Raw genomic sequence first — 13045 nt, forward strand, 5'->3', positions numbered from 1 at the left:
AGGAGAAGTGTGAGCAAAAACATAATTATCAGCTACCACCTTCAGGGATGGAAAGGCGTGGGCTCCACATGAATGGTTTCTGTTTACCCAGAGGCTGGGTTCTTGTCAGAAGAACTTCAGATTGTTCAGGACGTGTCTCTTCTGTTGTCTGATCCTAGCTTTAGGTCTTTTTGCCTGATCCTCTACTGGGTATGCAATTCCACCTCAGAGAGGATCAAGGGGACATGATACACCAAGTTCCTCAATTATCCTATACTCCTCAGGGAACAAACACATAAGCTAAACTTCACCAGCAGGTGCTTTCACATTTACTAACCACAGAATCTGCCTGGCGCCCAGAGACAAAGACAGAGGGTATGACAGGGGCAGTCAATGGGCTGGTGCCAGCTGCAGGGCAAGCAATTACTGACCTAGGGGTCAACGTGGGCAGAGGGTATCTCCACTATAACAATAAATGTCTGGTTCTGCATCTCTGACTCCCGGAATCTGTGTCATCATTGATTCCGAGGCTTCTTACCCCATATGGACCGTTGCGGGGTTGTGGGGTGGGGGATAGGGCAACAGATTCTTTCATTATGTAATAAACTACTAGCCTCTGTAAAGTATATATACGTGTGTGTGTGTGTGTGTGTGTGTGTGTGTGTGTGTGTGTGTGTAGCACTGGAAAAGAGGAGGGGACATCACTCCCAACAGCAGGGCCTCGCTGTTTTATGCACAAGGTATCCAGGCACTGCTGTTGAACAAGCTTCCCATCTCTGTTACCAGCCTGGCCTGTCTTTCTACCTGCTTTCTAGTCCCTTGATCCCCAGACATGCAGAGGGCCTCTGATCTAAAATCAAAACCTTAGAAAATGTTACATTTCCAACCTAGGGAGTCTGAGGGACAGGCTGCAGGAGCCTGAGGCTCAGACCAGAGGTCAAGTTAGAAGAGAATCACGGGGGCTGGAGAGATGGCTCAGCGGTTAAGAGCACCCGACTACTCTTCCAGAGGTCCTGAGTTCAATTCCCAGCAACCACATGGTGGCTCACAACCATCTGTAAAGAGATCCGATGCCCTCTTCTGGTGTGTCTGAAGACAGCTACAGTGTACTTATATATAATAAATGAATAAATCTTTAAAAAAAAAAAAAAGAGAATCACTGCACGTCATGCTTAGATTTAGCAACTCCGAATATTCAATCAGCTTTTAGTACATAGTTGGGGGCTATGGAATTACGTGTGGGGAGTATAGAGAAAGTAATTTATCTGAATTCATCCACCCAGAAAATTGGCCATCTCTGACTTTGAACAAAAAACAATTTTAAAGAACTATTTATTTTACATATATGAATATATATAGCTGTCTTCAGACACTCCAGAAGAGGGCATCTAATCCCATTACAGAAGATTGTGAGCCACCATGTGGCTACTGGGGATTGAACTCAGGATCTCTGGAAGTGCTTTTAACTGCTGAGCCATCTCTCCAGTCCTTGATCAAACGTTTTAACGGTTGTGCACATTAAAAAAAAAAAAAACAAAACAAAACAAAACAAAACAAAACCCGGGCAGAGGCAGGAGGCAGATGGATCTCAAGAGTTTGTGGCTAGTTTGGTCTACATATCAAATTCCAGAGCAACCAGGGCTACATAATGGGGAGAGAGCCTGGCCTCAGAAACGTGCCCCAAGTTCCCACCTGACTCTATTCTCCCTTATGTCTTACTACTTCAGATCATCTTTACCTTGAATCAGGCCAGCGCCCCTCTCCAATTGATTCTGGGAGTGTGGGATTAGTACCCACAAATTTGCTGAATACCTACTACACCTTGCGCACTGAGAGAAGTCCAGATGATACCACAGCCAATAAAGAGCGCAGATTGAAGTAAGAGAGCCAAAGAGCTGAATTAGCTCCGAATGCCTGGGCGACATAACATCCCAGGATCACACTTGTGAGGAGAGGCCTCAGGTCGTTAAATGGTCAAGTGAGAAAGGGGAGGACATGGTGTCAACTCACATATAGCCTCAGGACTAGGGGAAGCGCCACGGACACGGATCGGACGGCCCGACGCTGAACCATCCATCACACTCGTCAAGCAACCGCTTCCCACCCTCCTTTTCCCCTGCAGAAAATGAAGCATTAGTGCGCGGCGCAGAGACTACTGGGAGGAGGCTGCAGGAGAAGGCTGCTTGGTGAGAGTCGCCACGCCCCTCGCGAGGGGGCGGGACATGTAAATCAGAGTCCGCGTGTGCGCGCGCGGGAACGCCGGGAGAGCCGGGGTCGTGGGATTGTAGTGAAGCTGTGGGTGCTGGAGACGGAGCAAGGGGTGAAGGATGCAGAGACGAGCGGAAGGAGCAAGAGGCCGTGGGAGAAACAGGAAGTGAGGGTTGAGGGTGGTCACCACGAAGTAAATGTGTCTCGCGGACGCTGAGTATGGCTGCGTGCTGGGCGTCAGGCATCGCTTCTCGGCCTTTTGGCTAAGATCAAGTGTAGTATCTGTTCTTATCAGTTTAATATCTGATACGTCCTCTATCCGAGGACAATATATTAAATGGATTTTTGAAACTAGGAGTTGGAATAGGAGCTTGCTCCGTCCACTCCACGCATCGACCTGGTATCGCAGTACCTCCAGGAACGGTGCACCCCCTCGGGGGAATAATAACTGTACAAGAGTAGAAGCTGCAGCTGTGTTTCCCAACTACCTTTATTTACGTTATGTTAAGGTCTTAATGCTGTGTAGCTTTCTTACCTCTAGTAGGCTGTGTTTTAAGAAGCTTTTGCTACTTAACTGAATTAAAGTTAACTTAAAAAGTTACTAGCGGGGCTGGAGAGGTGGCTTAGCGGTTAAGAGCGCCGACTGCTCTTCCAGAGGTCCTGAGTTCAGTTCCCAGCAACCACATGGTGGCTCACAACCGTCTGTAAAGAGATCTGATGCCCTCTTCTGGTGTATCTTAAGACAGCTACAGTGTACTTATACAATAAGTGAACAAATCTTTAAAAAAAAAAAGTTACTAGTGGCCTGTACTGGGACTGCAGCCACGTAGTTAAAGCACATTCTAGCCTGTTTATATTTAGTGTTTGTGTAATTTGGAGGAGCTGTAAACTCCCAATGTTAGGTTATTACATTCCTGATCTGTTTGTTTTGCGTTCAAGATTATCATTATGGTGTACAGATTCCAGCCTGTGCAGCTTGGTATATCACAAAAGCACCTGCCGATGTTGTACTTAAAACACACTTGGTTAAGGAACCTGCAGGTGATGTCAAAAACGAAATCTTTTCAAAAAACAACTTATTGTGTATGTATATGCTTAATGTGTTTGTGAGCACATTGACAGAGTAGGTTCTTTACTGACTTTTCAGATGAGTTCTATACTGACTGTCAAGTCAAGGGAAGCTGTGCTTATTTATACCCGCCTTACCCTCCTAATTTCTAGGACATTTCCCTCATGGTCCTGTATAAACACACCTGGCTGATTTAAGATTTATTTATTATGTATACGGCATTCTGCCTGCATATGTGCCTGTAGGCCTGAAGAAAGCACCAGCTTTCATTATAGATGATTGTGAGCTACCATGTGGTTGCTGGGAATTGAACTCAGGACCTCTGAGAGAGCAGTCAGTGCTCTCAACCTCTGAGCCATCTCTCCAGTCCCTGTTACAGTCTTAAAACTGTTTTTTTGGGGGGTTGGGGATTTAGCTCAGTGGTAGAGCGCTTGCCTAGGAAGCGCAAGGCCCTGGGTTCGGTCCCCAGCTCCAAAAACAAAAAACAAACAAACAAAAAAAATGTTTTTGACACTTGCCAAAGAATGTTAGGACTATCGAAGTGATTCAGAGCACTGCCTGTTCTCCCAGAGATCCCAGATTCAATTCCCAGTACTCATTGGGGAGATCACAATGTTCTGTAAGGAGAACAAGGGAACTGCCTCCACGATAAACAAACATGCCTAAAACATGTGAACACATGCACAACACAATAAATACAAGTTTAAGAAGAAAAACTCATTAAAAGTGGGATAGTGGTGTTTGCAATGGCAAGTGGAAAGCTAATACCAAAGCACCATTTCCAGGTACATAGTGACTGTGAGCTACAAAACAGGATGGACAAAAACACACTTCCACCGACTGCAGGCCACGTACATGCTGTACACAGGGTGGGCTGGAAAACAGTCCAGATCTGTGGTGATGCTAATATTTTTAAGTCTTTTGGTACTCTTCTTGCCTGCATTGTCCTGTTGGTCACATGTCCTGTGATTTCAGGTCCTCCATGCTTCTAAACAAGTATTCCCTCAACTACAAGAGCCCAGATTGCCATCAAGGCCCTCGTTACTGGTTGGAGACAAATATGGGTGCCCCAAGCCAATCACTCGGGGGGCAGAGGCAGTCAGATCCCTTGTGAGTTCAAGGCCAGTCTGGTCTACATATAGAGTTTCAGGCCAGCCTAGAATACACAGTGAGACCCTGTCCCCACTCCTCTTAAATAATCCTGGTTTTATACAACTGGTCATGGGCCCTAGAAAAATAAAAGGTTGGACTGTTTTCAATCTGGGCAGATAGTTCTGAACTACCCATATTTTCTTTCAATATACAGAGGACACCTTCTCCACCACTCAACCAACAAGCCTGAGCTTGACCCTTGTTGGCCAACAATAGGAGTAAGGGGCTGTGCAGACAAAGGAATCTGGCTTCTTAGTGGGTTCAAGTGTCGTGTACATCCACTTAGTGTTCAAGAGAAGATGAAGTGAGAGACAGGAAAAGAAGTGAGTCCTGGCCCTGGGAAGATAAAAAGCAACCCAACTCTCTCACACTCTTTCTACACCATGTTTAACTACAAGATTTTATATATATATATCAGGTCCAACTATGCTATCAAAGCCAAATCAACTCCTGTAACTGCTTTGCACAGGTGTGATGAACTTGTGGTAGGAAATGTCAACTTGGTAGGATGTAGGATCACAGCAACCACGAATGCTTTGTTATGGGAATTCAAGACTACCAGGGAAAGAGCTCCCCTCCCCAACAAAACGTCTTTCAATTTAAAAGATTTTTTAAAACAACTGTATTTTCAGCAGTGCTGAGGAATCATTCTCCTTTCCAATCTGAGAGCTGCTGCAAAAAGGGCAGAGGGGACTGAAGTTTCTAAAGGCAAAAATCAATTTGGGGGTGGGGGGTCTGCTGCCTGAGGCATTATCCTGGGCTTTTTTTTTTTTTTTTTTTTTTTTGGTAGGTTTGTTCTTCTCTTGTTTGTTTTTCTAAACAAGGAATGGTTAAGTAGAAACAGCATAGGCACCCAGGCCAACATTTTTGCATAGCAATTACACAATAAGGGGAGGAGGCTCTGAGATCAGCATTCTCTTTAGATTGCGGTCACTAGATGAGTCAAGGCTGACAGGCCTGGCTTTAGGGTTGTGGTCTAGACATCCAGGGCTAACAATCCTTAGGCTAAAAATAAGGTCCTACTGATTCCCGGGGTTTTCCCCTTGTTTACACAGTAGTCTAGTTTTAAACTCCTTTTGCAAGGGAGTTAGCTTTTAACTATTACAGCTCAGCTTGCTTTCTCCTTTCTAGTTAGTACAGAACTCCAGCACATACAATAGCAACACTCATATTTAGGATGAGTCTTTCCACTTTAATTGACCTACATAAATACCTCCATAAGCAGCTGTGGTGTGACACTTTTCCTGGGAGATGCAATTCGTACTCATTCCAGAAAGGGGGCCCGTGACAGACCAAAGTCACAAGTGCACCAATATCCAATGTAGTGACCAATGAGTTTTTTGTTTTTTTTTTTTTTTTTGTTTTGTTTTGTTTTTTTTTAAACCGGGGTCACTGACAGGAGCATGGAGGAGCGGTTAGCTTGCAAGGGTCACCAATAACTTTAAAGCAGCTGTGTCGTCAGAAGAGATCTCTCTACCCTGTATGCAGAGCTACATAGTCTTCTGGACAGACCTGCGTTTGGCTGGTCAGTCTCCACCCTCAGCAAACTGTCCAGGTCTTTGGTGTACAGATTCTCAAGACTGTTACAAGGTTTCCATTTCTGAGGCATGTGACCTTTCGTTTAGCTCCTGAGGCTAGAGAGTCCCCCACCCCCAACTCTCACCCCCACCCCCCCACTTCTTTCCTACAAGTAATGTTTCCGTTTGGAGTCAAGGTTGCGACTACATAACCACCCAGCAGTTTCAGCCTGCTGTAGTATAAACAGCCCTGAAGGATGGTGACACAAAGGGGTAATTGGTCAAAAAGACAAAGGTGATCATCTGCAAAGAGTTAAGTGGAAAGTGGGTGTCATTCATCAGAAGTCTAGGAAGAATGATATTGTAACTCTTAATTCTCCCCAGGGGCTGGGTTATTTTACTTTTTATGCTAGTCAGCTTTAATCTTTCTAACAACTGTATAGACGGGTAATGGAAGAAGAGGGAAGTCATTGACAGACAACAGGATCCACTTCTTCCTTGAACAATATCTGCTCAATGTCAGATTCAAGTTTCCAATCTCTTTGACACCAATATGACTTGCCACGTCTTTCCCAGCTTCCAACTATCCTCAGCTTCCCTACATCCCTGGATACCTTAAAAATTCGTCGGGCTGGAGAGATGGCTCAGTAGTTAAGAGCACTATGTGCTCTTCCAGAGGTCCTGAGTTCAATTTCCAGCAACCACACCATGACTCACAACCATCTGTAAAGAGATCGGATGCCCCCTTCTGGTGTGTCTGAAGACAGTGGCAGTGTACTCACATATATAAAATAAATAAATCTTTAAAAAAGAAAAAGAAAAAAGTAGTCAACGATTATACCCTAGAGAATTAGTTACATCCCCAAGTGTGGGGTTGGGATGACAGATTGCTGCAGTATCTGAGGGCCAGAGACAGAGCTAAGCCTAGGGAGGTAAGGACAGAGGGCACTGGCATAACTGGCCAAGGCTTGGGAAACCACTGCTCTATTGAATGACCATGACATGCCAAGCTCAAGACAAGCAATTTGCGACTGTCCCCATTTTTACTACCTAACTGCAGTCAAGAAGACCCCAGGGATGTCAACGTCTCTTCAGGTAAAGGTGCTTGCCACCAAGCCTGACAACTTGTTCAAAAGTGTAGAAGAAACTGAAACTGGGTTTTCAGTAGGGTTGAGTAAGGACCCGAATCAGAAGAGTAGAATATCATGGGAAATCACAAAGATCCAATTTTTATATACCAGTTTGGTTTTGTTTTGTTTTGTTTTGAATAAAGAAAACACAACTTTCCTCTAGAAATTAGTATGAGTGTGGAGAGGGCCGTCTGTGAAAGGGCAGAGAAAACTACCTAAGAAGAGCATTTTCTCAAGTAACCTTCCATGTGCCAAGTCCCAGGGCCAACTGGAGGACATAAAGCAAGCGGGTGCTGCTGCTCCCTTAAGGACTGTCACCATCCAGAAGAAAATGTGGGTGAAGGGTTAGGTGTCTAATGTCCCATTGCCGTCTCCTGAAGTCCCGTAGCTGAGCCATTCCAAGTTTGAGAATGCGGATAGAAATAACTCCCTGTTCATTCTCTTTTTGTGAGTCAAATCATATTAAAGTAAATTATTTGAGCAGAAAATGTTTAATATTTATTTTATATGAATGTGTTTGTGTAGACCACATGCTATGAGCTGCAGAAACCAGCAGAGGGCACCAGATCCGCGGAGTTCCATGCTGTGAGCTGCCCTTTATGAATCAAGGAGTCTGGAAGAACAGCGAGTGCTCTTAACATCATCTCCTCAGTCCCTCTCTTTACTTTATTATTGTGTGTGTTTCTATGTGATGGAGGGAGTACACATGTGCCAATGCACACATGTGGAGGTCAGAAGAGTGTGGAGTTGTGTGTCCGTTCACCGTTAATGGGGACTCCATGGATGGAACTCAGGCATTGAATTTGTACAAGTGCCAGCATGCAATGCGCATGCTCATCAATCCAGAAATCCACTCTGAGCACATTGCCTATGCTAGGGTCTAATAGTAGGTCCAGGAAGCATTGTAACAGAAAGCTGTAGGGTGGGAAGGCAACAAAGAACCTAGCTGTAACCACACTGTGGGGATCTGCAGGAAGTCCACATGGGAGCTGAGGTCTGCCTCCCATTTGCACATGAGCTAGGAGCCCAGGGAGGCCTTAGTGGAAGAGTGGACTTGACTGGTCAGTAGGTCAGGTCCACTACTCCAGAGGCAGAAGCAGGTGGGTCTCTAAGTTCAAGGACAACCTGGTCTACAGATTGAGTTCCAGGATAGCCAGTTCCAGTTCCTTTGTCCTCAGAAGACCTCCCCTTCCACTCGTCCCCACAGCAAATGCCTACATGGTCATGACCATTGACTAAAAATGACAGTGAACTGTGCCAAGACAGTTTTTATTGCCCTTCCTGAAATCCGGAGCCCATTTTCAGGCCTGTCCCGTTTCACTATGTCAGGACATGGAAGCCAGGAAAGACCTCTAAGTTTGGCAAGCATAGGTCCTTGGCCATTGAGGGAGTAATGGCCCGGGATACATTAATGGAGAAGCCAGGTTCAGGGGTTCAGGGAGTAGTATGGAAACCTAGCTTGGGACTCTTGTATCAAAATTCACAAGCCTTGGAAGAAAACAGTGACTGACTGACTAGACTTTGTGTGAAAGAAATGCCAGGGATGTGACTTACTGGGGTATCACTTCCCTAGCATGCAAAGCTACAGGTTCAATCCCCGCCCCCACCCTTACCCCTTGCACTGGAAAATAAAACTAATTTTTTTTACTGTGAAAAAGAATGACTTTATATTCATAGGTAATAAGACTGTTAAAACTGGAACCCATGCTTACTCCTGCACAAGCTGAGAAACCCCATCTGCCCTCCTCCCAATTCTGCCCATACAGAGAAAACGTCTTTACCCCTCCAAGAAAACTCCAGGCTAACACATCATGTTTCCACTCGGGGCCTCAGTTTTTGACCATGTATGGACACAATCCCACCTCATTACCTAAACTCTGTAACACCTTCTTGCTTTAGCTGAGATGGGTGACTTCACTGTTCTCCACCTGGGAGCTGCTTCCTAATAAACCCACCCTCATCTACTTATAATCTGGCCTATATCTGCACCGCTGAGGGAGAGGAGAAGCCCATCAAAGACAAAACTACCACATTAAGAAAAAAAAAATCTGGGGTTGGGGATTTAGCTCAGTGGTAGAGCGCTTGCCTAGGAAGCGCAAGGCCCTGGGTTCGGTCCCCAGCTCCGAAAAATAGAACCAAAAAAAAGAAAAAAAAAGAAAAAAAATCTGCGGTTGAAGCAATGGTTTATTGTTTAAGAAGACTTATTGCGAGTTCTCTGCACCCAAATCCTGTGGGAGGGAGAGCTAAACGTTCAGAGAGGCAGACACGCCTGGGAAACCAGAAGAGACTGCACTCTGCACACATTACTGATTCCAGAGGAAAACACCAAACGCCATCTGGAACCCTGGTGCACGGAAGCTACCGGAAAGGGCGGCGCAGATCTTCCTGGTGGCTGCCGCCACAGAGAGCTCATAAGCAACACCCCACGAGCAAACTTGAGCCTCGGGACCACAGGTAAGACCAACTTGTCTGCTGCAGGTGACCTGCCTGGTGAACTCAAGACACAGGCCCACAGGAACAGCTGAAGACCTGTAGAGAGGAAAAACTACACGCCCGAAAGCAGAACACTCTGTCCCCATAACTGGCTGAAAGAAAACAGGAAAACAGGTCTACAGCACTCCTGAAACACAGGCTTATAGGACAGTCTAGCCACTGTCAGAAATAGCAGAACAAAGTAACACTAGAGATAATCTGATGGCGAGAGGCAAGCGCAGGAACCCAAGCAACAGAAACCAAGATTACATGGCATCATCGGAGCCCAATTCTCCCACCAAAGCAAACAAGGAATATCCAAACACACCAGAAAAGCAATATCTAGTTTCAAAATCATATTTGATCATGATGCTGGAGGACTTCAAGAAAGACGTGAAGAACTCCCTTAGAGAACAAGTAGAAGCCTACAGAGAGGAATCGCAAAAATCCCTAAAAGAATTCCAGGAAAACATAAATAAACAAGTAGAAGCCCATAGAGAGGAGTCACAAAAATCCCTGAAAGAATTCCAGGAAAACACAATCAAACAGTTGAAGGAATTAAAAATGGAAATAGAAGCAATCAAGAAAGAACACATGGAAACAACCCCGGATATAGAAAACCAAAAGAAGAGACAAGGAGCTGTAGATATGAGCTTCACCAACAGAATACAAGAGATGGAAGAGAGAATCTCAGGAGCAGAAGATTCCATAGAAATCATTGACTCAACTGTCAAAGATAATGTAAAGTGGAAAAAGCTACTGGTCCAAAACATACAGGAAATCCAGGACTCAATGAGAAGATCAAACCTAAGGATAATAGGTATAGAAGAGAGTGAAGACTCCCAGCTCAAAGGACCAGTAAATATCTTCAACAAAATCATAGAAGAAAACTTCCCTAACCTAAAGAAAGAGATGCCCATAAGCATACAAGAAGCCTAGAGAACTCCAAATAAATTGGACCAGAAAAGAAACTCCTCCCGTCACATAATAATCAAAACACCAAACGCACAAAATAAAGAAAGAATATTAAAAGCAGTAAGGGAAAAAGGTCAAGTAACATATAAAGGCAGACCTATCAGAATCACACCAGACTTTTCGCCAGAAACTATGAAAGCCAGAAGATCCTGGACAGATGTCATACAGACCCTAAGAGAACACAAATGCCAGTCCAGGTTACTGTATCCTGCAAAACTCTCAATTAACATAGATGGAGAAACCAAGATATTCCATGACAAAACCAAATTTACACAATATCTTTCTACAAATCCAGCACTACAAAGGATACTAAATGGTAAAGCCCAACATAAGGAGGCAAGCTATACCCTAGAAGAAGCAAGAAACTAATCGTCTTGGCAACAAAACAAAGAGAAGAAAAGCACACAAACATAACCTCATATCCAAATATGAATATAACAGGAAGCAATAATCACTATTCCTTAATATCTCTCAACATCAATGGCCTCAACTCCCCAATAAAAAGACATAGATTAACCAACTGGATATGCAACGAGGACCCTGCATTCTGCTGTCTACAGGAAACACACCTCAGAGACAAAGACAGACACTACCTCAGAGTGAAAGGCTGGAAAACAACTTTCCAAGCAAATGGTCGGAAGAAGCAAGCTGGAGTAGCCATTCTAATATCAAATAAAATCAATTTTCAACTAAAATTCATCAAAAAAGATAAGGAAGGACACTTCATATTCATCACCAAGATGAACTCTCAATCCTAAATATCTATGCCCCAAATACAAGGGCACCTACATACGTAAAAGAAATCTTACTAAAGCTCAGAACACACATTGCACCTCACACAATAATAGTAGGAGATTTCAACACCCCACTCTCATCAATGGACAGATCATGGAAACAGAAATTAAACAGAGACGTAGACAGACTAAGAGAAGTCATGAGCCAAATGGACTTAACAGATATTTATAGAACATTCTATCCTAAAGCAAAAGGATATACCTTCTTCTCAGCTCCTCATGGCACTTTCTCCAAAATTGACCATATAATTGGTCAAAAAACGGGCCTCAACAGGTACAGAAAGATAGAAATAATCCCATGCGTGCTATCAGACCACCACAGCCTAAAGCTGGTCTTCAATAATAATAAGGGAAGAATGCCCACATATATGTGGAAATTGAACAATGCTCTACTCAATGATAACCTGGTCAAGGAAGAAATTAAAGACTTTTTAGAATTTAATGAAAATGAAGGTACAACATACCCAAACTTATGGAACACAATGAAAGCTGTGCTAAGAGGAAAACTCATAGCGCTGAGTGCCTGCAGAAAGAAACAGGAAAGAGCATATGTCACCAGCTTGACAGCACACCTAAAAGCTCTAGAACAAAAAGAAGCAAATATACCCAGGACGAGTAGAAGGCAGGAAATAATCAAACTCAGAGCTGAAATCAACCAAGTAGAAACAAAAAGGACCATAGAAAGAATCAACAGAACCAAAAGTTGGTTCTTTGAGAAAATCAACAAGATAGATAAACCCTTATCCAGACTAACGAGAGGACACAGAGAGTGTGTCCAAATTAACAAGATCAGAAATGAAAAGGGAGACATAACTACAGATTCAGAGGAAATTCAAAAAATCATCAGATCTTACTATAAAAGCATATATTCAACAAAACTTGAAAAGCTGCAGGAAATGGACAATTTCCTAGACATCTGTACCGAAGTTAAATCAGGAACAGATAAACCAGTTAAACAACCCCATAACTCCTAAGGAAATAGAAGCAGTCATTAAAGGTCTCCCAACCAAAAAGAGCCCAGGTCCAGACGGGTTTAGTGCAGAATTCTATCAGACCTTCATAGAAGACCTCATACCAATATTATCCAAACTATTCCACAAAATTGAAACAGATGGAGCCCTACCGAATTCCTTCTACGAAGCCACAATTACTCTTATACCTAAACCACACAAAGACACAACAAAGAAAGAGAACTTCAGACCAATTTCCCTTATGAATATCGACGCAAAAATACTCAACAAAATTCTGGCAAACCGAATCCAAGAGCACATCAAAACAATCATCCACCATGATCAAGTAGGCTTCATCCCAGGCATGCAGGGATGGTTTAATATATGGAAAACCATCAACGTGATCCATTATATAAACAAACTGAAAGAACAGAACCACATGATCATTTCATTAGATGCTGAGAAAGCATTTGACAAAATTCAACACCCCTTCATGATAAAAGTCCTGGAAAGAATAGGAATTCAAGGCCCGTACCTAAACATAGTAAAAGCCATATACAGCAAACCAGTTACTAACATTAAACTAAATGGAGAGAAACTTGAAGCGATCCCACTAAAATCAGGGACTAGACAAGGCTGCCCACTCTCTCCCTACTTATTCAATATAGTTCTTGAAGTTCTAGCCAGAGCAATCAGACAACAAAAGGAGGTCAAGGGGATACAGATCGGAAAAGAAGAAGTCAAAATATCACTATTTGCAGATGATATGATAGTATATTTAAGTGATCCCAAAAGTTCC

At 43.6% G+C, this 13045-nt stretch overlaps 1 protein-coding gene and 1 non-coding gene across 2 annotated transcripts in view; one reads left to right on the top strand and one right to left on the bottom strand.

The window, feature by feature from the left end:
- Mreg (melanoregulin) overlaps positions 1–2136 on the bottom strand; it is a 69406-nt gene extending 67270 nt beyond the window's left edge. The window contains exon 1 of the mRNA XM_087567318.1: positions 1990–2136. The gene's annotated coding sequence lies outside the window, so the exon portion shown is untranslated. The remainder of the gene's footprint in view (positions 1–1989) is intronic.
- Positions 2137–2430: 294 nt separating this feature from the next.
- Positions 2431–2621, top strand: LOC120094956 (U2 spliceosomal RNA). The gene has a single exon (XR_015629997.1). It is a non-coding gene; the product is annotated as a U2 spliceosomal RNA (small nuclear RNA).
- Positions 2622–13045: the final 10424 nt, after the last annotated feature.

The sequence above is a fragment of the Rattus norvegicus genome, chromosome 9 (assembly GCF_021556685.1).
Source record: "Rattus norvegicus strain SHRSP/BbbUtx chromosome 9, alternate assembly SHRSP_T2T, whole genome shotgun sequence".
Classification (NCBI taxonomy): domain Eukaryota; kingdom Metazoa; phylum Chordata; class Mammalia; order Rodentia; family Muridae; genus Rattus; species Rattus norvegicus.